General features: G+C 43.6%; 1 long non-coding RNA gene across 1 annotated transcript; it reads left to right on the top strand.

Moving 5' to 3' along the window:
• The first annotated feature begins 347 nt into the window (after positions 1-347).
• LOC135406450 (uncharacterized) lies at positions 348-2,012 on the top strand. Its single transcript, XR_010426258.1, has 2 exons — positions 348-886; positions 1,874-2,012. It is a non-coding gene; the product is annotated as an uncharacterized LOC135406450 (long non-coding RNA).
• The last annotated feature ends 10,602 nt before the right edge of the window (positions 2,013-12,614 follow it).

The raw sequence follows: 12,614 nt of genomic DNA, 5'->3' as shown, positions 1-12,614 counted from the left end.
GCTCACTGTATTGTTAACGGTACCGTGCTTGTGTGTGTGTGGAGAAGCGGCCATACGTTTGTTAGTAACTGTTAAAAGCCAGAGGTGAGAGTCCGTGAGAATTTCCTCCCGTTAGAGTGTCTCGGGTACACATAACAGCATAAAAATTCCCTTTAGGATTACTCAAACAGCTGCCAGAGTCCGGCGTGCGGGCGCTGGGGCCGCGCTCCAGGGCTGGGGGCTGCGCGCTGGGGCTGCCGCTGCGCCGGCTCGGCCGTGGGGGAGGCGGCGCTGGCAGCCACGGCAAAAGGCGGCAGGGGCACCTCGGCGGCAGGGGCACCTCAGCGACAGAGGCAACGCCGACAGCTACTTCTGCAGAGCCAGCCAGACTTCTGCGGGCATCCCCGGGAGCTGCACGGCGCACGGAGCAGCCCGGGGAACAGCAGCTCGGCGGTGACTGACTTGCGGGGGAGTTGCCCCGCAGAATCCAGGCATGTCGGTAACTGAGAACAGAAAGCAGAATCTCTCTCTCTTTAGTCCTTCTACTCACTTGTGGATAACTTAAAACTAAAAGATTGTGTTTTACTAAAAGTTAGCATGCAAGAAATTTTAAGAGTTTCCCAGAGAATGAATCTTTATATAAAAGCTTTAGTGAGTTGCCTTGGTTTTAGTCACATTTTACCCCTGTAAAGAACTTCTGCCCAAATTTCGTGTTCAGTCTTAGCAGGAGGAGACATAAGGTTCACACAATAGAGATCATTTGTTGCTTAGCAACTGGGTGGGACTCAAACCACCTCCAGCAGTTTCTCAGAACTAGGGAGAGAGTAGAACTTATACACCAAAAACTACAAATCTGCAAATAAGATAAATGGAAAGCTGGCAGGCTGAGGATTTCCTTGATTCTTAGGTAAAACATCTCTCTATCTTCCTGTTATAAACTGAGAAGTTATTGTGACAGTGGAAATCACATCTTTAGAATTGTATTTAAAAAGGTTTACTCAGCTGATTTTAACATTTGGATGTTAATTTACATTCCTGTCTGATATTATTTCTTTTCCTTGGTCAAGTTTAGTGAATTCATTATTTTTTCCTTTTTTTTTTCTTCTGTGTTTATGACAGAGTTGCAACTTTGAGTTGCATTTCATGTACTGTTTAAGCAATTGTTAATATTCTATTTATAACATAGCAGCAAGTACATTTTTTTTCAGATTTTAATATATATCTTCTGTCGTGGATTCGTACAGTATGTACAGAGCAGTTTGGTCAAACAAAACGTATTATATGTTTTTAAATGTTTTATAACTGCTGATATAGCATACAGCCTAATTGCTTTTCTAAAAACACTACTCAGGCACACACTATGCTGTGAAGTTTGACTTATCTCTCTTGGCACTGATGTTATGTCAACAGTTATACTACATGAATTTCAGATTATTTTTAAAATAACCTAACAAGATGCAAAATGTGTGTGTTTACTTTATACCAATAAAAGAGCAGATTGCTAAATTACACTTTGCAAAACTATTGATGCGTGAATTAGAACTTTTTATGCCCATTTGATTTATAAAGCAGAAATGTCTGGAGACCACATGATAATCTGTCAGGAAATCAGTAGAGATTGCAATAAAGCTACTAGAGTCAGGTTGAATTTAGTAAAATTTTTCTAGTTTGCCTCCCAATATAACGATCTCAAAGCTAGATTTAGTTAGCTTTACATTCGGGAAATTAATTAAAACCTGTGAGTGATTTAGGATTTTAGTATAATGGGTGTAGTTTTTACCTGTTCTGTGCTGTTGTTCCACAATTATGGAGTTACATGTTCTTACAACTAGTTATTTGTTTTCCTTTGTGCTGCTTATGTTGTGAATTTTGTTCTCTTACCGAAATTTCATAGATAAAAGAACTAAAAACACGAGGAGATGATGTAGATCACATCTAAGGAACTGGCTGCAAGCTGGAATCTGGCCTTCTATATCCTTCTGAACTGCACATGTAGCTTAAGGCTGAGTATTAAACAGAATGATCAAACAGTATTTTTTCACTGTCATAGACTTAAATGCGAACTTTTTCAAAAGATGAGCTTGACAATGACTATAATAACTTGATGGCACAATCAAGTGTGACAGATTCAGGCAGGGGAAGTGCATCTGTCAGTGCATCTACTGCTGAATCTTCTATGGGACTTGCTCATAATATGACCTCAACACAGACATCTGCAGTAAAACACATCCAATTTGGAAACCATGGGCAGCTTTTGCCAATACAAAAAAATACCAACACCTGATGAGGGTTTCTTTCTCAGTGACTTAGCAAATAAGAACTGCTCTCTAGTAAGCAGCTATGAGTTTCAGACACTGGCTGGACATGGAGCAGAATCAACTGTTACAGAATGTCTCCTCAGGTCTGGGGAGAGTAATTTGGAAACAATGCAAGAAACGGATTATGACCAAATATCTGCAGAAGGCATAACAACAGAGACAGATTTTTCCTCACAGGAGACAACATATCGATGTCACCCTTTAGCTGTTGCTGCCAGTGCAAGTTACAGCCAATCTGCAACACCAGTAGAGATGTCTGAAAAAGAGATAATCTGTATGGAAACAAGCACAGATAGTTTGGCAGAGGTTATGCCAGAGGTGCTTTCATTCATATCTCACAAAGAATATGAATCCAAGGATGAAGACTTGTCTTCACTGAAGCATTATGAATTCAAACATACAGTGATGCAGAAATAATTAACCAATTAACCAGTAGTGCAATCAACTTAGAAAAAAAAAAATATATTGGAAATTAAACATGGACAGATTGAAAGTTTACCTGACAATCCAGAAGCCAAAGTCCAAAGTGTAACTGAAGACAGCAGTGGAAAGGATTTTAAAGACATTAGTGTATCTCAGAATCCAAAGAAACCTACTAATATTGTAGCTTGTGAAGTTCAATGTGAGTTTAATACAAATCTGTGCCTGATGCATGAAGAAGTGGACAAAGATGAACTGCAGGAAGCCAGCACTGAGGTAGAACATACTCAGGAATCAAAAGCGCTCCTGCATTCTGGCAGCCAACTTGAACCAAACAGCCTTTGCCAAGGAGAAAAAAGTGAGAAAACAGAAATAGGTCTACCACTGAATGTACACAAACATTCAGCTGTTTGGAAAGCAGCTCCACTGCAGACTGCTTGTCACTGGTATCTAGGAAAGAGGAGGATTCTCTCCCCACAACTCATCCAGAGCTGCCAAAAGATCACACTCTGCGAAAAACACCTTTTTTCTCCGTGTTGCCTGTGCAAATTGTGGAGCAGAGGAATGTCTGTTTAGATGCAGATTTAGAAGATGATTTCTTGACTGAGATAGGGCAGACGTGTCACTAAGGGGAAAGGAAGACAATGGAAAACTATAGAACTTTTAACATCCTGAGGCCTAAGGGTTGTCACTGTATACAACGATCTGTTTCTGTGCTGCTCATGTCACATCAGTGATGTTTGTGAAGATCAGGCAGACTGGTGTGGTTTGGGAACTCTACATCAGACATTAACTATTTTGTAGTGCTTGTATTTTTCTGTGTTTCATCTCAGTAGTGTTACAGTGGGTAGCAAGATTTATTTGGAATCATCATATGACAGAAACCTTTTGGCTTACGAGTCTTCCCAAAATTATATGTGGCTGTGCAATAACAATTTTTGAGGTAAAATTCTATATCATATCCAAACTAGAAAAACTTTGAAAGGGTGAATTGCTTGTCCACTTTGAAAACTACTACCAAGTTGCCAGACAATGCTGTGTATTTGGTATAGGGGTCAGTGATTTAAGAATTTGTAAAACACTTTTGCAAGACAGAAACGGGGAGAGAACAGGTGACAACCCCCTCAGTTCATTTGCAAAAGTTGTTTCATATGTTAAGGTCTTTTTTGTACACAGGTGTTTGTAGCTGCCTGCATGATGAATGAAACCTTGGAAAGAAAGAACAAGGTTGATGCTGTTTTCTGCAGGTAACAATGGTAACATCAGGAGCTGTTGTGGCTAACAGTTTCCTCAATATTGTTAGAACACAGTTTTTGGAGCACAATTCTTTTTGGTATTATAAGCATAGTTTTTCTTAGTCATATACACCTTTTTAGTGTTTTTTTTAAGCACATGAAATTAAGGATTTAAGAGAGTGTACGAACTTTAAAGTAAGTATTACAGGAGCACAATTTGTCAGCATTATGAGCACATTTTAGTGTTGTTAAGGCACAGTATTTTTAGTTTTGTTGGAGCACAATTTTTTAGTATGTTTAAGCATATGATTATAGAAGGTTAAGATCTTAGATTATTCACTGGGTACTGGTGGAGGAAAGTTTACCTGTTTGGTGGAGAAGCTTTAACACCATAAGGTACTAGAGAATTAGTATGGTTTCATTACTCATGAGACACAGTGAAATGAGATTCAAAAATATGTTTGTGTGATGTGTGTTTGAATGATGGTGGCCACCGTGTGAAAGAGAATGAATGAAAATGTATGCATGTATATGTGTGAATATTCACTTACACAAACACTTTTGGATAAACAAATACACCGATACCTTTCCATAAAATGGCAAGAAATCCTGAACAAACTCTCCGGGCTGCAATAGAATGGTATGCAAAGAGTGCAATAGAAACGGAAGATCCAGTGTTAATATACGATCATGTCATTGTGTTATTCAAGGGCCAAGGGGTGAAAAAGAATAACAGAAGACATATGGCCCAGAGTTTAATGGAGTTCCATTTCCAAGGATGTTCTGGACAGAGTGGAAGTTTTAAGAATAAACCCTATATTTAAAGAAGCACTTTTAGGCACACTTTGAGAGCACACATCTTAGGGTCAATAGGTTGTTGAGTTTATTGGTGATGGTGGTGTTGTTGTATGTTTGAGCTTATTGAGATGTTATGGATACAGTAAGGAATGTTACAGAAATGCAATTTAAATTGTTCAAACATCAACGGGGGATTTGTCGGTGGACAGAAATTGTGTGAACAATTTCAGTTGCATTTTTGAGACCTTCCCCTTGGCATGACTGGGTGCAGAGAGTAAAAAATACTGCGCCACTTCTATGGCTGCAGGCCTTGTGCCAAGGTGAAGGAGGAGTTGTTCTGGCAGGAAAACAAGTCTTATGGACACCTGCTGATATCCAGCTAGTACTGTACACCACAGTATGTTTGCCTTATGTATCCAATGTAACCTGGGGAAGAATCACATGTCTGTGTGTCACAGGCAGCATATGAGCTGTCTGTCCTCTAATAAAGCGGACATTTTTGCCAATCCCGTGGATTTGTGTGCATTTCTGTCTGACCCCCTCCGCCGTTCCGTAGATAATAGTTAACAGTTTTCTTCTGGTTACGGCATAAAAGATTTTATTCCAACACCTGCCTGTGTCTGCCTGGAATGGGGAGGGAGTGCAGGGTGGCCCCAGCAAATGGCAGCAAGCAGATCCAGCAAGGCCCAAAGGGCACCAAGGGCACCCAAAGGGCACCCCGGGCCTGAGTCACTGCCAGAGGTGCAGGCTCTCACGCAGGGTCACTCCCCTGTCCCCTTCGCCTGGGGAAGCAGCCCTTTGGCGTGGCAGCCAGGACACATGGGTCCCGTGCAGGACTCGCGCAGACGGCCCCACGCCCAAAGCAGCCCTGAGCAGAGCCTGGGCACCATCCTGCCGCTCTGGGGCTTTGGAAGGCTGCTCCCAGTGAGCCCACCGTGTCCCCGGTCACCCCAGCGCAGCCCCAGACAGGGCTCCTCCGGGCTGCCCTGGGGCTGCATTGGACAGGGCCCATAAGGGAGAGGGAAGAATGCGCTGGCAACCACATGCGGGGCCTCACAGGAGCCCAGGGAGACGACATCCGTAGATCTCGGGGAGGTGACACTCGGAAGGTCTCGACCTCTGTCTTGGGGGGGATGGCGAGCCACTCAGGAGTTGATGGGTCAGGATCAAAGGGCGGGCAGGCTGGGAATGGGCACACTGCTGTGGGGGTTTGCTCCAGGCCTCCTGAGCAGGAGCAAGATGGGGAGGAGACCTCTACAGGCAGCTTGAAGCAACCTCCAGGTCACAGTCCCTGCTTCTCGTGGAGACTTCAACTGCCCTGGCGGGAGCTGGAGAAGCAACACAGCCAAGCACCAAGAGTCCAGCAGGTTCCCAGAAAGCGGTGACGACAACTTCCTGGCCCAGGGGGCTGGAGCCTCTGACAAGCCAAAGGAATGCTGTGCTGCTCCACCTCTTCCTAACACACAGCAAAGACCTTGTTGGAGATGGGAAGGTGCGGGACAGCCGGGGCTGTAGAGACCATGGGATTGTGGTCGTCTGAAATTCCAGCCAGTGGGAAACACAGAAATAGCCAGGAGATCGAGGAGCCGACGAAAAAAAATAAACTTTTATTGCAATAAAAGGGAGACTTCACTGGACAAACCGCAGTGAGGTGGCTCAGCTCAGTGCAGGTCGCAGCCCCCTTTTAGCCCCTTTTTGAGTGGCGGTCTGAAAAATAAAAGTTAGACACGTTCCCAGTATGGGGAACTGGAATAGTTTATTGAACACGAGAACACTATTGTAAAGGCATCTGGGGCTGTATGTTAATGAAGGGGCCAACCTATGTTAATTGGGGAGTTACACAAATTTTTACTGCAATTTCCAAATAGTTAATTTTTCTTCTAGTAGGATTACATGGGGGACAGAGGGATTACAGGGGTTTAGACATGGTTTGATACAATCATCTCAAAAGTCCTTTCTGATTTCTGCTGGAGCCAAGCTTGATCCATGAGGTAGAACTTTAACAGGTCTTCTGAGAAGGGTCCAGCTCCTTCAGATCACGAGGTTTTTGTCAGCCCTTGTTTTCCTTTGCTGAAAGCTGGGTTTGGGTTCCCACACCTTTGCCCCTTTTTTTTTTATTTTTCTAAAAAACAAAAAAACTTGGAAAAAACTTTGATCAAACGTTTGCTAATGCAAGGCAAAATACAAGGGAATACAAATATTACCATAAATGTTTTCTTTAACTAGACTATTAAATTTATCATGCTAACTAAACATGTAATCTAAGTTTTGATTACTATTTTTTTCTGCAACTATCAATGCTTTGATGTATCGGTTCAGAGTGAGGTAATAACAAATTCTATAGCTGCATTTTAGAAGCAAATGTATTCTTAAATGGATCTAACAAGAAATATTGCAGTCTTACTTTTCATACCACAAGTGAAATTAATTTTAACATGGAAGCTCCTTTTTCAAGGCAATGTACAGCCTTTTATATACCTGAGATGGAAAGTATGATTATGTAAAGGCATTGTGTGTCAGAATAGTTTGGGCCACAAGGTTTGGCATTATAAAGGCATGTGAAGGAATCATAGCTGTTTTAAGGCATTCTGCATATTGCTACATAAATTATTTTCTTAAACTTAGCACTAACATTAAAAGCATTAAACCAATCAAAAAGACTATTAGATACTTTTGGATATAGAAAAGTAAACAAGGAACAAAATGCAAGAAGGAAGAATTCCCAACAATGCTAAACTAAATAACTCTGGATTAATATAAAACTTGTTTAAACAACTTAACTTATTTCTATTATTTCTTATTAGAAATTACTCTTATAAAATCTTTTTTAAGCTATTCTCTAAAGATTCTGTTGACTTATAAGCGATTGATTTTGAACCAAACTTAATAACTTCATGACTTCAGGGTTCGTGTGCTCCTGACTTTTACCTGAAAGTGTTTTTTAGTGTTTGTTTTTGAAAACTTTTATTTAACCTAAAACATTTCTGCAAATGAAATTCTATTCAACTCAGGATGATATGTTTTCTGTTCTTTATCTAAGGGTGTTTGTGCATGTGTGAGGTAATGTGCATTTGTGTATAAATCAGAACATATTAATTATTGTATTTTCGCACGCATGCATACATTCACACATTCATACTCGATGGCCATCGAACACACATCATACATACTTTTGGGTTTCATTTTACAGTGTCTTTTGGTTATGAACTGAGAAATTGGCGTTTTTTGTTTCTCACCCTTAGATTAGTAATATATGTTTTCTGTTTTTTATGATAGTATAACCTGTAAAAACATAAGCATATTTTACTTCATGTTTAATTTAAATTTCAAATACATATGAACATTCCTATAGTTCAAGGATAAAATATATACTTCTATTTTTAAGGCAAATATATGTCTTTCTGCGTTAATTTGGCTTTTGGACTTAAGGAAAATTGTTATTGTGAGAACTTTAAAATTTTCAAAAATACAGCTATGCATACATTTAAAAACAATTTTGGCTATTAGCTATGGAAGGGTATCTTCATTCAGCAAAGGGTCTTTGCTTTCCTTCGCTTTTCCCTTTTTTTTTTTCTTTCTTTGTTTTTGCGCAGGGGGACAATCTCTCCATTGGTAGCGTTTTGTTCGCCTTACTCACACTGTTAAACTGAAACAGTTAGATTAATAAACAAAAGGGTTTCTAAAAAAAGACCAGTTCTTAGTTTAGGCTGCAAAGAAAAAGGAAAAAAGTCAAGGAAGGGGGTTTTTGCTGCCTCGACTACTGCTGAAGTCGGCAGCTTTGTGTCTGCCCCACTCCGTTTGTCTCTCGGGTCCCTCTGTTCCTGGGTTTCTCTCGTGCTGCTGCCGCTGGGCTTCCGCTCGCTCCCTCCTTCGCCGACGGTCCCGCTTGGGCTCTTTCCTCCCTCGGACCTTTCCCGGAGCCCCCCAGGGATTCTGTGGGATCCTCTTCTCCGCTCACGCTCCATAGCCCCGGTTTTTGCATACCTCCTGCTCTGCTTGTCTTTGTTTTTCCCGGTGCCTCTTTCGATTCCGGGTCCTTCCTGCCTTCTGAGTGGTTCCCGCTGGGGTCCCGCTGCTGCTTCCGCCGGCGCGGGTCTCTCGATCTCGTTGTTTGCTGGGGCGCCGGAGGTGGTGGTCCTTCCTCAGGGACCTGCTCCTGGGTGTTGACCTCGCGCCTCTGGCCGCTGCTTGGCTGCTGCTGCTGAGCGCGGTAGCGGGCGGCGATACAGGAACTTGCCGAGGCAGCGCGGCAGTTCGCTGGCGCTGGCTTCCACCCTGACCCTGCCCGGGGTGGCTGCAGCGGCGGTGGCCATGGTTCTGTCTCACACGGCTCTCTCCGGGCAGCGTGTGTCGGGCTGCAGTGTGCTTGTGCGCTCCGCTCAGGGGCTGGGGCCCGTCCCGGGGAGCAGCTGCTGAGGTTTGTTGGAGACGGGAAGGTCCGGGACAGCCGGGGCTGTAGGGACCATGGGATTGTGGTCGTCTGAAATTCCAGCCAGTGGGAAACACAGAAATAGCCAGGAGATTGAGGAGCCGACGAAAAAAAAAAAAACTTTTATTGCAATAAAAGGGAGACTTCACTGGACAAACCTCAGTGAGGTGGCTCAGCTCAGTGCAGGTCGCAGCCCCCTTTTAGCCCCTTTGAGTGGCGGTCTGAAAAATAAAAGCTAGACACGATCCCAGTATGGGGAACTGGAATAGTTTATTGAACACGAGAACACTATTTTAAAGGCATCTGGGGTTGTATGTTAATGAAGGGGCCAACCTATGTTAATTGGGGAGTTACACAAATTTTTACTGCAATTTCCAAATAGTTAATTTTTCTTCTAGTAGGCCTTGAGCCTCTTCAGGGATCTTCTTCCTTCTTGCCTGAAATCCCTTTTTTCCCCTCACTCACTGCTCTTGCTGCCCAGCCTCACTTCCTGCAACACCTTCACCCATTTTCAGTCTGGTTCTCTCACTACTTCTTTTAATCCCCAGCTTTTCTCCAGAACAGCCAATTGACATCCACGGAATCACTACGCCCAGAAGCGCCAGGAGAGCTCCACAAGTTCAGAAGTTCAAGTGGGCAGAACCCCTCTTGGACATCCCCTTCCCTGCTTGGAACATCTGATTCCACGGGAGGAGCCAGATGCTGAGCAGTCCCGAAAGCCCTCGTTTTCTAGACAGGAGCTCAACTCCAACAGATCACAGCACAGACCTAAAGCGCCTTTGACCCTGAGCGGACAGAACCCTGTTCTTCTTGTCCGCACTTGTCTTCCCATGGAATGGAGAGCCGAAAAAAACCTCTCCAGGGCAGGGCCAGAACTGACAGGTTTACGGCAGAGGCGCAGAAATTGCCCTGTCATTGCCTCCGGGATGATATGCTTGCTCCAGGATCCTTCCATCAGGGAGCTTTTGTCGGATTGTTTGGTCAATTTTAGGTCAATTTCTATGGCTTTCAGCAATGTCAGCTTCCAGTGGTGAGAAGTCATGAGAGTAGTCCCCAGAATCAGGTGATGCCCCTTGGTAACAAGACTTTGTGTTTAAGTGGCAAATGTTTTTATTCACCTCCTGGCTTCTGCAGAAGTCTCCTGTTTTTCAAGACTCCTAGAGCAGTTGGTGTTGGAAGGAAGGGACCTGAAAGCTCATCTGCTTCCAACCACCCCTCTGCCACGGGCAGGGACACCTTCCGCTAGACCAGCTTGCTCCAAGCCGCGTCCAACCTGGCCCTGAACACTTGCAGGGATGGGGCAGCCACAGCTTCTCTGGACAACCTGTGCCAGGGCCCCACCACTCTCCCCGGGAAGGCTTTCTTTCCCATATGCCATCTAAGCCTGCCCTCTGCCAGCGCCAAGCCATTGCCCCTTGGTCTGTCGCTCCAGTCCCTTGGAAACAGTCTCTCTTAGCCAAAGCCTTCTTGGTCCTCCCTGTTGTGTTGCAAAATTTGCAAGCTGATGTTGTGCCAGGTGGCACCAGCCAAGCCCTGAGCCAGGTGCAGGACCTTGCACTTGAGGTCTGAGGTCACTGGGGCTGTTGAGCCTGGAGAAGAGGAGACTGAGGTCAGATCTCCTGGGGGGCTGCAGCTTCCTGCCAAGGGGCAGCGGCCATTTCTGCTCTGTGGGACCAGGGACAGGAGCCGAGGGAACGGCCGGAGCTGTGTCAGCGGAGGCTTAGGTTGGACATTAGGAAAAGGTGCTTTCCCTGGAGGGTGGTCGGGCACTGGAACGGGCTGCCCAGGGCAGTGGTCACGGCCCCAAGGCTGCCAGAGCTCAAGGAGCGTTTGGACAACGCTCTCAGGCATACTGAATCCGAAAAATCGGTCCAAGAAACTGCTCAGAGAATTTTTATCTTTAAGCAGCAAGGTATTTGTTTATTCAACGTTGGGAGCAAGCCAGCTCGCGCTGGACAAACTTGCTCAAAGGCTTCACACAAAATCAGCATTTTTATACAATCTTCAGATGTGATTAAGTGCATATTCAAGTGATTACAACATCTATCAATACATATTAAAAATAGGTGGAGTATAGGCGGAGCTTGGGGAGGTGCTTCTCTTGGCTCCCCATTTCGGAGGGTAGTTCCCATCTTCCTCCATGGGGCAGGGGGCTTCAACTCATCTTCCTCAGCTTGACCCTTCTTCTTTTCCATTGTTCTTGACCCGCTCACTGAAGCTTGGAAAAAACCCTGGCTCCAGGCCTATTTCTCCTATTTAAATGTCTACCTGATCCTGTTGTATTTCTAATTTATCACCTCTAGGCCTATTACCTGTTCCTGTACTATTCTCTTAAGCTTTGGTCCAGTAAGTAGAACAGAACGAGCACAGATCGTCTTGGATGTTGGGAGCTTGTTAGCAGGCCCAAATCTCTTAGTTAACTCTTTTGGGCCTAGCTTCCTATATCATTCCCCCCTTTTTGTTTAGAATTTACGAATTCCTTCGTCAAGTTCTAATGGATTTTGATAGGTATTCATCACAGCCCTCATTATCTGCATCCTTCTAACCATGATGCTTGATTTGCACCATAGCCAAACAATTAGGACAAGTAGTAGAATAATGCCAGCTCCTAATACCAATATTGGATGTATCAAATAGTGAAACACTTGTGATGCTGTAGGGGAGTATCCTGTAAAGATATCCCACCGGTGATGTTCTCCCACTTTTTCCACTTTGGTTAGAACAGTTTTTATGCTCTCAGTGTCATGTTCTACTTGCCAGAGCATTCGTCTAGTCGTTCTGTTTACTTCCTGGACCAGTTTTTCTATATCAGGATGTTTAAGCATTGCTTTAAAAAGATTAATGTTCATTCCTCTCTGCAATTTTGGCACATCATGATACATTGTATAATCAGCTTCAATCAGTTGTCTAGTAGTCACTAGAATGATATAACCAAAGTCACAGCCTATTATTTTAGCAAAACAAAAAAATTAATACCACTCACTACTTCATGACAAATACCTATGGTAAAATTAACACAAAAGATTCTAACACATGCACAACCATTTCCTACATAATAGACTTGTGATTGGGTTTTAGTATGGGGAAGCATTTCAAAGGTACACACACTATTGTCAGCATCTAAGCATAAATCTTCATTTTCTACTCCAGCATTTTCACAGATATATCCTAATTGTCCTTTAGGAATACATGCCTCAGTACTGACTGGCTGCCACTTTTTCTTGGTGTGATCCTAACTTGCCCAAACATTATGGTCTATGGGTCTGACAATTACATTTTGGTGTATGGCTCTTAATGTCAGGCTAGGAAAGATGGTCTTTTCTTTAGCTGCACTGATAGTGAGCACATAAGCTTCAATTTGTTCATGTTGAGGATTGTAAGTGAAGTTTCCTAACTGCCACCACGCTTGGTAATTTTTCTCAAAGTGTGTAGTAG

Source organism: Pseudopipra pipra, chromosome W, assembly GCF_036250125.1.
Source record: "Pseudopipra pipra isolate bDixPip1 chromosome W, bDixPip1.hap1, whole genome shotgun sequence".
Classification (NCBI taxonomy): domain Eukaryota; kingdom Metazoa; phylum Chordata; class Aves; order Passeriformes; family Pipridae; genus Pseudopipra; species Pseudopipra pipra.
This window is presented reverse-complemented; position numbering and strand designations above follow the sequence as displayed.